General features: G+C 34.0%; 1 non-coding gene across 1 annotated transcript; it reads right to left on the bottom strand.

The window, feature by feature from the left end:
- Window positions 1-10328: 10328 nt before the first annotated feature.
- On the bottom strand, window positions 10329-10473 carry LOC126028948 (U4 spliceosomal RNA). The gene has a single exon (XR_007502618.1). It is a non-coding gene; the product is annotated as a U4 spliceosomal RNA (small nuclear RNA).
- Between the last annotated feature and the right edge of the window lie 2678 nt (window positions 10474-13151).

The following is a 13151-nucleotide window of genomic DNA, read 5'->3' on the forward strand; positions in this document are numbered from 1 at the left end:
AGAAGATGTTAATGAAAGGAACTTTTCAGCATAGTCAAAGCCTTTTACCACAAGCCAATGGTAAATATGATACTCAATGGGGGAAAAACTAAAACCTTTCGTTTAAGATCTGGCACAAAATAAAGTTTTCCTTTTTTGCCACTTCTATTCAACATAGTACTGGAAGTACTTGTCATAGCAATTAGGCAAAAAAGTGATATTAGGGCTTCCAGATAGGAAAGGAAGAGAAGTCAAACTCTTAGTATTTACAGGTGACATAATACTATATTTAGAAAATCCTAAAGACCCACCAAAAAGTTTTTAAAAACAAATTTGTATTGTATGGTGGCAGGCTACAAAATTAACACAAAAATCCATGATTTTTAAAATATATAAACAAGGAAAGAGACATCAAAAAAATAATCCTGTTTAAATTATGCCTCAGAAAATCAAATATCTTAGAGTCAACTCAACTGAAAAGGTGCAAAACCTATACAAATAAAACTATAAAACACTGTTGCAAGAAAAAAGAAAGAAAGAGGACACAAAGAAAGGAAGCATACTCTGCTCATTAATTGGAAGGATTAACATCATTAAAATGGGAATATTTCCCAAAGCATTGTGCAGATTTAATGCAATTCTCTAAGATTAACCACTTTTCAAAGAAGTGGGATAAATTTTCCTGAACTTCATTTGAAACAATAAACATTTAAGAATAACTAAAGCAATTCTTGGGAAAAATAAGACAAGATGCATCACTTTCCCCTACTTTAAACTGTACTATAAAACAATAGTCATTAAAACAGCATGGTATTGGAACAAAGATAGACCTTCAGATCAATGGCATAGACCTGAATATTCTGAAACTGACCTCCAAGCATACAACTAAGGAATCTTGGATAAAAAGGCAAGAAATACAAAGTGGAGCAAGGAAAGCTTCTTCAACAAATGCTATTGGGAAAACTGTTCAGTCACATGCAAAACAGACAAACAAACAAACAAACAAAAAACCCCTCAGTCCTTTCTCTAACACCATGCACAAATGTCAAATCAAACTGGATTAAATACATTGATATCAGACCTGAAATCATAAGGTACATAAAAGAAAACAGGCAAAACACTTCATGACAATGAGACTAAAGGCATCTTCAAAAAGGATGAAATGCCAATTTTGAGCAAGTGGAAGCAGAGATAAACAAATGGGACTACATTAAACCGAGAAGTTTCTGCACTTCAAAGGATACAGTGATTAGGATACAAAGGCTACCCATGGAATAGGAGAAACTATTTACCCAAATACCATCTGATAAAAGGTCAATATGTAAGATATATAATTTACTGGCAGAACTTAACAAGAAAAAATACATCTAACCACATTAAAAAAATGGGGAGAAGAAATGAACAGACATTTACTCAAAGAAGAAATACAAATGGCTAGAGTCACATTGAAAAGTGCTTCACATCACCAATGATCAGGGAAATGTAAATCAAAACAACAGTAAGTTATCATTTCATACCACAGAGAATGGCACACATCACGAAGAACAAGAACAACCTGTGCTAGCGTGATGTAGAGAGAAAGGGACTCTCATTCACTGCTGGTGGGAATGTTGTCTAGACCAGTCTTTCTAGAAAACAATATAGATATTCTTTCAAAACTGTAAATTGATTTTCTTATGATCCAACAATACCTGTTCTAGGATATACCATAGGAACACAAAAACACAATACAGAAATGCCTTCTGCACCCTTATGCTATTTGCAGCACTATTTACAACAGACAGAATCTGGAAGCAATTCAGGTTTCCAACAATATATGAGTGCTAAAGAAACTGTGGTACATTTACACAATGGAATACTATTCATCCATTAGCAAAACAAAGTCATGAAATTTGCTTATATGTGGATGGATATGGGGATTATTATGCTGAGTAAATGAGTCTGAGGGACAGGGATAAACATAGAATCATCTCAGTCATCTAAGAAATATAAGGGCAATAAGATATAGTGTCATGATGATATTCAGAGACAATAGAGGTAAAGATTTGGAGGACTAGTCCTTTGTAGGAACCTTGCCAAAAAGAGCGAAGAGTGCAGTTAGAGTAGAGAAGGGTCTGCTATGAATGTAACATGCATGACACCCCTTAACAGTAGTGCAAATTAAGTGTCAAAAAAGAAGAGAGAGAGAAGGAGAGAAAAAAGAGAGTGAGTGAGTGAATGAAGTAAAAGTGCTTACCCCAGAAGGAGGCTTGTGAGGTTGAGTGGAAGTGAAGAGTTCATCAGGGAGGTTGTGAGGGAAACTCTTGACACTATTGGTGGGAAATGTGCACTGGTAAAAGTTATTGTGCATTGTATGACTGTAACTCAATCATGAACAACTTTATATGTAAAAAATATTGTAATATGAACAACCTTGTAACAATGGTGTTTAAATAAAACAATAAATAAAAATAAAAGAAGTTTACTCAAGCTTAGTGTCATATCAGGCCTTCTTGACAGCTTGAGAATTCAGAATGTGTCAATAAGGACACGGAGATAACTCAAAGAACTAGAGTGCATGCTTTGGCAAGTAGAAGCTGTAGGTTCAATGCTCAGAACTGCATGGTACTATGAGGAATATCTGGAGTAGCCTTTAAGCATCACTAGGTATAATCAAGCAATGAACGTCATTAGAGGTTAAAATGCATAACATTAAAATTTAATTTAATGGAAATATAAAATAGTATAAATAAATAACTGACTAAGATTTTTCAAAAATTCTCAATGCAATCATAAATGGAATATTTTTTTCTTCCTGTAAAGTGTTTCAAAATATATGGAGTAAAAACTCCAGAAAAACAGAACAAAGTCTCTGGTTTTCTGTAGCTACGTTAGATATCAATAAAAAATGGACAACAATAAAATTCCAAATTTCAAAAACTTTTAAAATAATTCTAAATAGCTTCTAAGTTAATATAATACAAATTAAAGGTTCTTGGAGTTTAATGATAGAAACTATAAAAATTAACCTTATGGAAATTCTTGGATGTTGGGAATGGAACCCAGGTTGGTCACATGCAATGTAAGTGTCTTACCTGCTGTTCTTTCTCCAGTCCTACCTATTTTATTTTATTTTTTTTGCAAAGAAATAAAAAGTCAAAAATCCTCCAAAATCTAGTGCCTCGAGGTATAGTAAAGTGCTGATTAAAAATGTGTGAGAAATAGGGGAAAGGGTAAACAATGATGGCATATATTTAGTACATTATTTTATAGGAGTCATCTGAAGGTGAAGCAATGGATTGCTTGCTTTCTTTGAAGCTGCAGGAATTTTTCAAACTGCAATTACATTTGAAAAAACATGTGAATTTAATTAGTAGACATGTTTCACATCACTCATTATTAGGATCTTGAAAGAAGTTGCTGGCCTGAGTACATGTAACCACCTCATTACAAAAATGACAACCCAAAAGATCCTATGACATAGCCTTTCTTTTTGAAGAAAAAGAGATATAGCACTTCCCAGTGCATGGCATCTGATAATACATTCTACTTCTGCTTAGAAATTAAGCTATATCAAAGAACTAATGGTGCATGACAAAGCCTCTAGAAACAAGTCCCCTTTTATTATGGTAGAGTCTAACAACTCATTCTGCTTCCTTGCTAGTTAATGGTGCACTAACAGAGACAAAGAACTACACAGTTGTAGTAACTTGAGAAGTGTATAGATCAGTTACTCAATATTAAATTTAAGGCAGGTCAAATTCTTAGCCAACCTGTTCAAGTGGTTTTCTCTTCCACCAAAAGGAATTAGTGCACAAGTATAGAGCATTGTTAAACAATATAATAGAGGTTAAAAATTAGATGGCAAATGCCTAAATGTTAACATTTGTTATGTACAAATGAAATAAAAATAGTTTGATTAAGATTAAGATTTTTTTCTTTGCTTTGGGCTTTCTGTATATGTATTTTGGATTTCTATAAATTGCTCTTTCTGTTTATTTTACTTGGATTTCACAGAGCTTCTCAGATATTTAGATTACTTTTCACAAAATTTGGGGCATATGTAGCCATTTAAAAAATGTTTTTCCTTCATTCTCCTCTCCTTCTGATACCTGATTCTCTGTGTTTTGATTAACTTAAAGGTGTCCTAGATTTTGAGTTTCTGTTTTTTTTTCTTTTTCTTATCTTCTTAAGATTACATAAAATCCATCAATCTATCTTAGTGGTTGCTGATTTCTGTTCTGCTAGTTCAGGTTATTTTTGTAAAATATTCATTTCTCTTTACCTTCTCAATTTCAGAATTTCCGTTAGGTTAATTTTTGTAGCTTCTATCGGCAAGAGGTCTCTTGTATTCAATTCCTCTCTAACACATGTTATTTCTTGTCTTTTGGGAACAGCTGTTCTCACAGATGTGAAGTATATTGCTGCTTTGATTTACTTAATAATTGTAGAGGATGAACACCTTTCCATGTGTATTTTTGGGAAAATGTCTGTCCAGCCCCTTTGTCCATTTTAAAACTATGTTGGTAGTTGTTGTTTTTGAGGTTCTGAGATATTAAGCTCAAATTAAAGATAAGATTTACAAATAGCTACTTTTATTCAACAAAATATCCTTTAATTTTGAAGTTAAATTATGAGCACCCCTTCATGAACATTAGTGCATGGACAATTTCTTGTAGATAAGCTTTTTTATTTTAGTGAGAAGATAAATTTATTTACTTAGTTTTTTTTCCCCTTTTTGCTATTGGAGTCATATCTGCAAAGACATCTCAAAGGCTAATGCCGGGGAATAAATTGTCTGTGGTTTCTTCTATGCATTTTGATTTTCAGGTTCAAGACAGTTAAGTCTTTAATCCATTCTGAATTGATATTTGCTCAAAATGTTAAACAGTGGTCTAATTTTACTCTTTCACATGTGGTTGTTCAGTTTGATCAGCACCACTTATTTTTTTAGGTTCATGCATGGTTGTTTAGTGATTTTTTAATATTAGTTAACATGCCTCAATAAATTAAAATAGTACCTTTTCCAGAAAATACCAATGAAAAACTAAATAATATAAGATTACATGATTACTAAATAATTCCATAGCTAGTTAAGAATGGATATTTAGTCTGCAAATATCTGAATAGTTATTTAAATAACCCCGTTTTCCTGTTCACATAAAGGGAAATGATATTTTAGGCAAATTATATATATTTTTCTTTAATGAAGAGTAAATGGAGACTTGTAGCAATTACAAAGTCAAACAAATAAAATCTTGATTTGGAATTGGCTTACAGCTGAAACATTGAATATAACTTATTCCGGTCATTGACTCATAAGGGAAAGACAGTTACTTCAAAAGATTAAGATGGGTAATCACATGGCTTGATATGTGCTTTGAATCTCTGTAATCCAAAAATTCTACATCAGCCATATTAATATAGCCATCATTAATTGAAAATGAAAGGGCCTACACACATAAAGTATCAGCACCACTTATTGAAAATATTTTTCTTGATCGATTATATGCTCTTGACACATTTTTATGTAAATTAATTTTCACATGTAGCAGTTGATTTATGTGATTTCGAATCTGTTTCATTGACTTGATTTTGGTTGTTGTAGTTGTTATTTCTGGGTCATACCTGCAGTGTTCAGGACTAAGGAAAATGCTGGGGATCAAATCTGGATCAGATATGTTGCAAGCCAAGTGCTTTATTGGTTATATTTTCTCCAACCCCTAATATGCTATTTGTTAATATTTTAATGAGGATTTTCAGATCTCTGTCATCTATGCCATTATAGACATTGATCTATAGTATTCTTTTACGTGATGTTCCTTTCTGGAATTAGTATTTTTCTAATGTTGAACTCATAAAACGCATTTGTAAGTTTGTTCCTCTCTTAAAATTTTTGGAAGTTACAAAATGAGTATTAATTTGAAAGTTTGAGAGACTACACTAGGGAAGCTATCTGATTCATGGGTTCAATTTTTTTGAGTCTTTTGATTGCTATTTCAAGTTTTTCTTACTTGTGATAAGTTTGTTCAAATTTTCTATTTCTTCCTGAGTCAGTTTTGCAATGTTTAACCTTTCAAAGAATATGTACATTTCTTTTGAATTGTTCAATTCATTGCCATATACCTGAGCTCATACTAGTGCTCAGGTGAAATTCCTAACTCTGAGCTCAGTGGTTGATCTTGGAGGTGGTTGAGGATCATGTAGTTGTGGGTCTACATATTTGGGTCTTCTGTATATAAAGCCTGTACTTAGCCTTTTGAAAATTTTAAGAAATAAATTCTTTATTTAAACATCGTGGTTACAAAATTGCTCATGCTTAAGTTTCAATTATAGAATGTACAGTACCATTCACCAGTGCATTTTTCCAACCACCAATGCTCCAGTTCCCTTCCATCCCCTCCTGTCTCTGGGGCAGGGATATTTCTTCTTTTTTTCTCTCTTCTATGGCTTGTACTATTGTTAATTTAAGAGTACCATGCATGTCAGTTTATCCCCTTTCAGCACCCATTTCTTGTCCAGAGTGAAAAGTTTCAACTGTCATTCTCAGAGAGGACCTTTCTTTACCCTAACTGGATTCAACACTCATTGTGACATGCTTCCTACCATGACTGATCCTCCTGTCCCTCATCACTAATGTTTCTGGATATTATTGCAATACTCTCTTTTATTTTTCTTTTGCCTCACAAATGAGTGAGATCATTCTATGTCTATTCCTCTCTCTCATTTCACTCAACATAATAATTTCTGTCATGTATAAGCAAACTTTATGACTTAATGTTTTAGAGCATGTACACTAGTCTTCTGAATTATTCACCCCTTTTGAATTATTTCTATTGCTCTCTCTTTTGTATTTGGATAATATTGTATATTTTGATTATCTTTCCAAAGAACTATCACTTGTTTTCATTGTTTTTATATTTTGTTTATAACTGTATATATCTTTAGTTTATAAATCAATATAATTTTCTTTATATTTCTAGTTTGAGTTTTCTTTACCCCTTCTTAAAAAGTCCTTTAGCACCGGTGGAGCTTTACAAGAAAAAAAAATCTAACCCCATACAAAAATGGGAAGAATAGATGAACAGAAACTTCCTCAAAGAAGAAATACAGATTGGCATTAGGCACATGAAAAAACACTCCACTCCTTATAATCATCAGGGAAATGCAAAGGAAAACAATGAGATATCATCTCACACCACTGAGATTAGCACAAATAAAAAAATCATAAGAGCAACCAGTATTGGTGTGGGTGCTGGGAGAAAGGGACTCTCATTTACTGCTGGTGGGAGTGTTGACTGGTCATACCTTTTGGAAAAACAATATGGATATTCTTAAAAAAAAAAAAACCACCTAGAAACTAAGCTTCAATTGTACTCAGCAATACTGTTTCTAGGAATATATTCTAATGACTCAACACAGAAAAACCTTCTGCACTCTTATGCTCATTGCAGCACTATTTATAATAGCCAGAAACTGGAAATAACCCAAGTGCCCAAGAACAGCTGAATGGATAAAGAAACTGTCATATATCTACACAATGGAATAATATGCAGCTGTTAGGAAAAGTGAAGTCATGAAATTTGCTTTCACATAGATTTGAAGAGTATTAAGCTGAATGAAATGAGCCACAGTGATAGGGTTAGACATAGACTGATACTACTCATTTGTGGGATATAAATGCATAGTAGTAATATATAAAGAAACACACAAGTGTCAGGAGGACCAGAGCATGGTAGAAAACTTTCCTCAAATATCAGGGGAATCAGATCAGAGAAGGGATCACTATAACAATGATAGTTGAAAATGATCACTCTAGACAAAAACTGGATGCTGAAAGGAGGGAAATGATAAGCCTTATATCCCTTCAGTAACTATGGCAAACCACAATATTTAAAAAAAATAAAGGGAGAGGAGAGAGTGAGCAGGAGAGAGTAAAAGTGAGAGACCAAGAGAAAGAAAGAAAAAGAGGGGTAGAGGGGAGGGAAACTTGAGTACTAGTGGTGGGAAATGTGCACTGGTAAAGCTATTTTATACATTGTATGACTGAAACTCAATCATGAACGAACTTTGCAATTGTGTGTCTCACAGTGATTCAATTGAAGAATTTATTTAAAAAGTCCTTTTATTTATTTTATTTGTTAAATAATATATTTAATCACTATGATTACAAACATGATTGTAGTTGGGTTTCAGTCATAAAAACAACACCCCCATTCACCAGTGCAACCTTTCCACCACCAATGCCTCCCATATCCTTCCTCCCCACCCCTGCCTATATTTGAGACAGGCATTCTACTTCTCTCACTCATTAGCATTGTCATGGTAGTTAGTGTAGTTATTTATCTAACTGCCCTCACCACTCTTTGTGGTGAACTTTATATGGTGAGCTGGTCCATCTGGCCCTCATCTCTATTGTTCTGGGCATTATTACAATCCATTGCAGCGCTATTTACAATAGCCAGAATCTAGAAACAACCAAGATAACCTTCAACAGATGAATGGCTGAAGAAACTGTGGTACATATACCCACTGAAATATTATGCAGCCATCAGGAGAGATGAAGTCATGACATTTCCCTATACATGCATGGACATGGAAACTATTATGCTGAGTGAAATAAGTCAGAGGGAGAGAGATAGACAGAGAATAGTCTCACTAATCTATGGGTTTTAAAAAGCCCTTTTAGTTGTGAATTTAGATTTAATATTTGTGATTTTTTTTGTTCCTGAGGCAGGTCGATATATACATATATTACTATTAATTTTCCATTTGATACTTACTTTGTGGGTACCAAGAAGTCAAATCCTCATATTCATTTGTATCCAAGTATATTTATTTTAAATTTCATTTTGATTTTCTTGTTGACCCAGTATTTGTTCAGTATACTTTTTAATATTTATATGCATGTGATTTCACTCATTTCTTCTTTTGGTTGATTGTTAGTTTCATAACTTTGGGATTTAAAAGCATCACAGTGATAGCTATCTTTATGAGTATTTGTTTTGTTTTGGGCCCAACTAGCTATGCTTAGAGCTTACTTCTGACTCTGCTCAGTGATCAATCTTGGCAGGGCTCAGCGAACATTTGTGGCACTTACAAGGCAAGCAACCTACCTGCTGTGCTATCTTTTAGCCCCTTCTTACTAATATTTGAGAAGTTAACCTTAGTGAAAGTTGCATGACCACTTGATATAAATGTGCTCTGTTGCTTTTGTACAGAATGTTCTGTGTTAAGTCCATTTCACCTAATTTGCCATTTAAGATAATTATTTCCTTGTTTACTTTGTGTTGCTATAATTTCCTCTCTTTAAATATATTAATAATTAATTACCTGTTTTTATTAATCCTATGTTGGGAACCCATATATTAATATATTATGTACCCTTTCATAATGTACTGATGATTTTTCTCTTTCTGACTTTTTGCTTCACTGGACAATTAGGAAGAGAAAGGGAAAGTGGACAAAATGAATTAATACATTAGTGAATTAATACATCCCATAGTTCAACACTTCTCCAGTAGAAATTTTTATCTAATGGACATTAAATGGAATTAAAATATACATTAAGCCAAATGTGGGGCAAATATTTTTCATGACTCCTGATATATTAATTTATAGTTCAAAAGAAAAGGAAATGAAAAGATTTCTGTGGTTCTATGTTAAAAAATGCTGTCACAGTTTTTATGAGTACACTAAAGTTGGTTTAAAAAATAAAATTAAGCCAGTCAGAAAATCAAGTCTAAAATGCTTAAGCACATGCATTTTGGCCCCCTTTATTAGGAGTAGAAACTTTACTGAGTTTCAGTATTCATTTAAGTTCCTATCTCAACAGGATTACTGCAAAGCTTAACACAAGCTGCCTATCTGAAATGCCACACATTTCTTTTAGTGACAGTGCAAAATGGCTCTCATTGGCTTGGAAAACAAAAGGGCAGATACTGGTGAATGATGAATGGCTTCTCTTACTAGTCCAATGTTCATAGCATTTACAAATTGCCTAACAGACACCTAGGAAGTATTTAACACATCAAAGGAAGGCTGCAGTAATATAATTCTGAACACAATTCAGAAGAAGATCACTGACATGTTCAACAAAGAGGGTTATTCAAAAATGAAGATGGACATTGAAATCTTTCAATGTGAGGGAATTTTCATTTTATTTTACTTTATTTCATTTTTAGTCATATCCACTAGTACTCAGTACTTATATCTGGCTCTGACTCAGGGATCACTCCCGGTGGTGGTTGGGGTAGTGGGTGAAGGAGATCAAACCTGTTTGCGAGGAAAGCATCCTACCCACTATACTATAACTTTAGCCACAGATTATCATTTTTAGAAAGACTTTAGAAGTATTTTTTTTCTAACAGTCTCCTTAGAGACTGTCAAAAATTGCCAATGCACATTATATTTCAAGTTTTCACGGAGGGGTATTGGAAAAAGTTTTTGATTAGCAATAATTGTACCTCTGATAAACCTCATTAAGGGCTTACTTCTAGATCTGTGTTCAGGGATCGCTTATGGCAGGGTTTGGGGACCATATGCAGCATAGGGGATGAAATCTAGATTTGCCTTGTTGCAAGCCCAAAATCTTATTTGCTACTTTATCTCTCTTATTCTTATCCACTGTGCTATCTCTTACTCACAAATACTTTTTGTTTGTTTGTTTGTTTTTGGGTCATACCCAGTGATGCTCAGTGGTTAACTTCTGGCTGTGCTCTCAGAAATCTCTCCTGACTTGGGAGACTATATGGGATGCCAGGGATCAAACCAGGTTTGTCCTGGGTCAGCCACGTACAAGGCAAATGCCCTACTGCAGTCCTATCCCTCTGACCCCTAAATACTTTTAAAAAATGTACAAAATAATAAAAATATTTTGAGATAAATTAGTAATACCTACTTAAACATGTTTAAAATTTATAAAAACTACTTAATCAAGGAAAGAAGGGACTGAGATTAGGACATGTATAGAACTTTGGGGAGAGCTGGTAAAACTCCATGCCTTTGTGGTGGTTCACCTTTTGGTAGTTTATTATGCTACACAACACATATTACATATTACATTATGATTATATTACAATTTAATCATTATATTATGGGGAATTTTCTTAATCTGTTCTGTTTTACAGTTAAAATTTTTTATTAGAAACTATACAGTGTACTCAACTTCATTTCATTTCTGCTGAAAATTGAACTTCAGAAAAGTGGGCCTAGATGCCAACTCTTGTTTTCTTGCTTTTAAATAAGTCCATGCTACCACATTAATGTACATATTTCTAGAATCCCCAAAAGTCATATGCTATACATATTTTTGATGACAGTTGTTTTTCCCTTGGTCTGCATTTAAGGAGTTAGCTCAAGTGTGAGATTTGTAACTGGTTTTTGAATTGTTGAAATAGCTTTTTATGGAAGCCACCTAAATTTATTATAAGATCATGTTTTTAATAAAATGAGAAATTAATAATATGCTCTTTATGAGATTTTCATTTAATTTTATCTTGTCCAATAATTAAATTGCATCTCTAATGCTATGACTAATTATTTAGATATTGAAGGTCAAATGATTCAAAAGGTAATTTAAATAATCTAAAATGTTATAAATATGAAAATATATTGTAAAATATTAACAATAAACAAAAACTATACTCAATATAAATATTGTCACATAATCTTAAAATTCAGAATTCAACATCTGTAAAATCAAATTGTATACAGGGTATATATAACAAGTAAAGGGAAATAAAAAGTATACCTTCAAATTTAAAATACATAATTGCTCATCTTGCTAGTTGTTTTTGTTTGTTGTTGAATCATCCCAGTGGTGCTCAGAAATCACTCCTTGCAGGCTCTGGGACCATAAGGGATGCTGGATATTGAAACCAGGTTGGCCTCGTGCTAGGCAAATATTCTACCTGTTGTGCTGTCACTCTAGCCCACCTTGCTAATTTTTAAATTTACATGAAAGAATCAATTGTTGGTGTGATTAAATATTCACTATCTAAGTTGAACTTCAGGCTCTATTATTCTTTCAAGTTTTCCAGAAAAAAGGAAAATGCATATATAGGAGAGCCTTTTTGTTTTGTTTTGTTTTATTTTGAATCACATCTGGTGGTGCTATTGTTCTTTTCTCTGTGCTCAGAGACTATTACTGGTGGGGTTCTGGGGCCCATATTGGGTGCTTGGGATCGAATCTGGGTCATGGTGAGCAAGAAAGTGCCCTACCTGCAGTACTATAGCAACAGTCCCAAGAAAGTGCTCTTTTTAAAAAATAAAATGAAAGGTAGTGTTAGCTCCACACTCAAGATCCAATTCACAAAGACCAGGGGAGATGACATTAATGCAAAAACAAGGAAATTTATTCCAGCATACTGAGACCACACCTCTGGCAGGTGGAGATGACAAAGGGACTTGCAAACTGGTTGACTGGAGTAGTGGAGGTGGAACTTGGGTGTCTATTGACCTTCAGGTACAGTTGAATAAGATTTATTGCTGGCATTCCATTTGGGTATGCCCAGATTCCCCGGGTGCAATTGGATTCCTTAGTTTATCTTGTACTTCCTGAAGCTGACTATCTTTCTGGCCTTAGTCCCTAGTCCCTTGAGCAAAGCAAGGTGACAGAAGGAAAACAGCAGTAGTTAATTCTAAACTTGCATTTCTTTTTAACATTCCCACCTTCTTCTTGTACCTTCTCAATCCTGACCACACTACAACCACCTAGAGTTTTCTACTGCTGCCTTAAGACAAGCAGTTTGTATTGTTTCTGTATTTAACAAAATTCACCAATCTGTTCAATATACAGGGGCCAAGTATTATGAGCAGAGGCACCATCAAGGATGAGAGGAGGATTGTCCACTGAGGAGAGGCATTGAACCAAGAGTCAAACCATGACTTCTGCTTTTCATGCTCTTCCTTTCTCTTAGCCAGTCCCTTACCTTATAGTTCCTTCTGTTTTCCTTGCTCGGTAAATGTTATAGTTATGGGGGGGCATCTATCGTGTTTTCCCAAAAATAAAACATCTCTGAAAATAAGATCTACTTACAGGTTTCCTGATATAGGGTACACCCTTGAAAACAAGGCCCCCCAGGCTCTGTCTCAGAATGAAAATCAATTTACCATAAACTGGTTGTTAGGGCCTCCCTGACTGTGTCTAGCAACCAGTGATATTTTGTGGAGTTGGGACACCTTACTGTATA

The sequence above is a fragment of the Suncus etruscus genome, chromosome 14, assembly GCF_024139225.1.
Source record: "Suncus etruscus isolate mSunEtr1 chromosome 14, mSunEtr1.pri.cur, whole genome shotgun sequence".
Classification (NCBI taxonomy): domain Eukaryota; kingdom Metazoa; phylum Chordata; class Mammalia; order Eulipotyphla; family Soricidae; genus Suncus; species Suncus etruscus.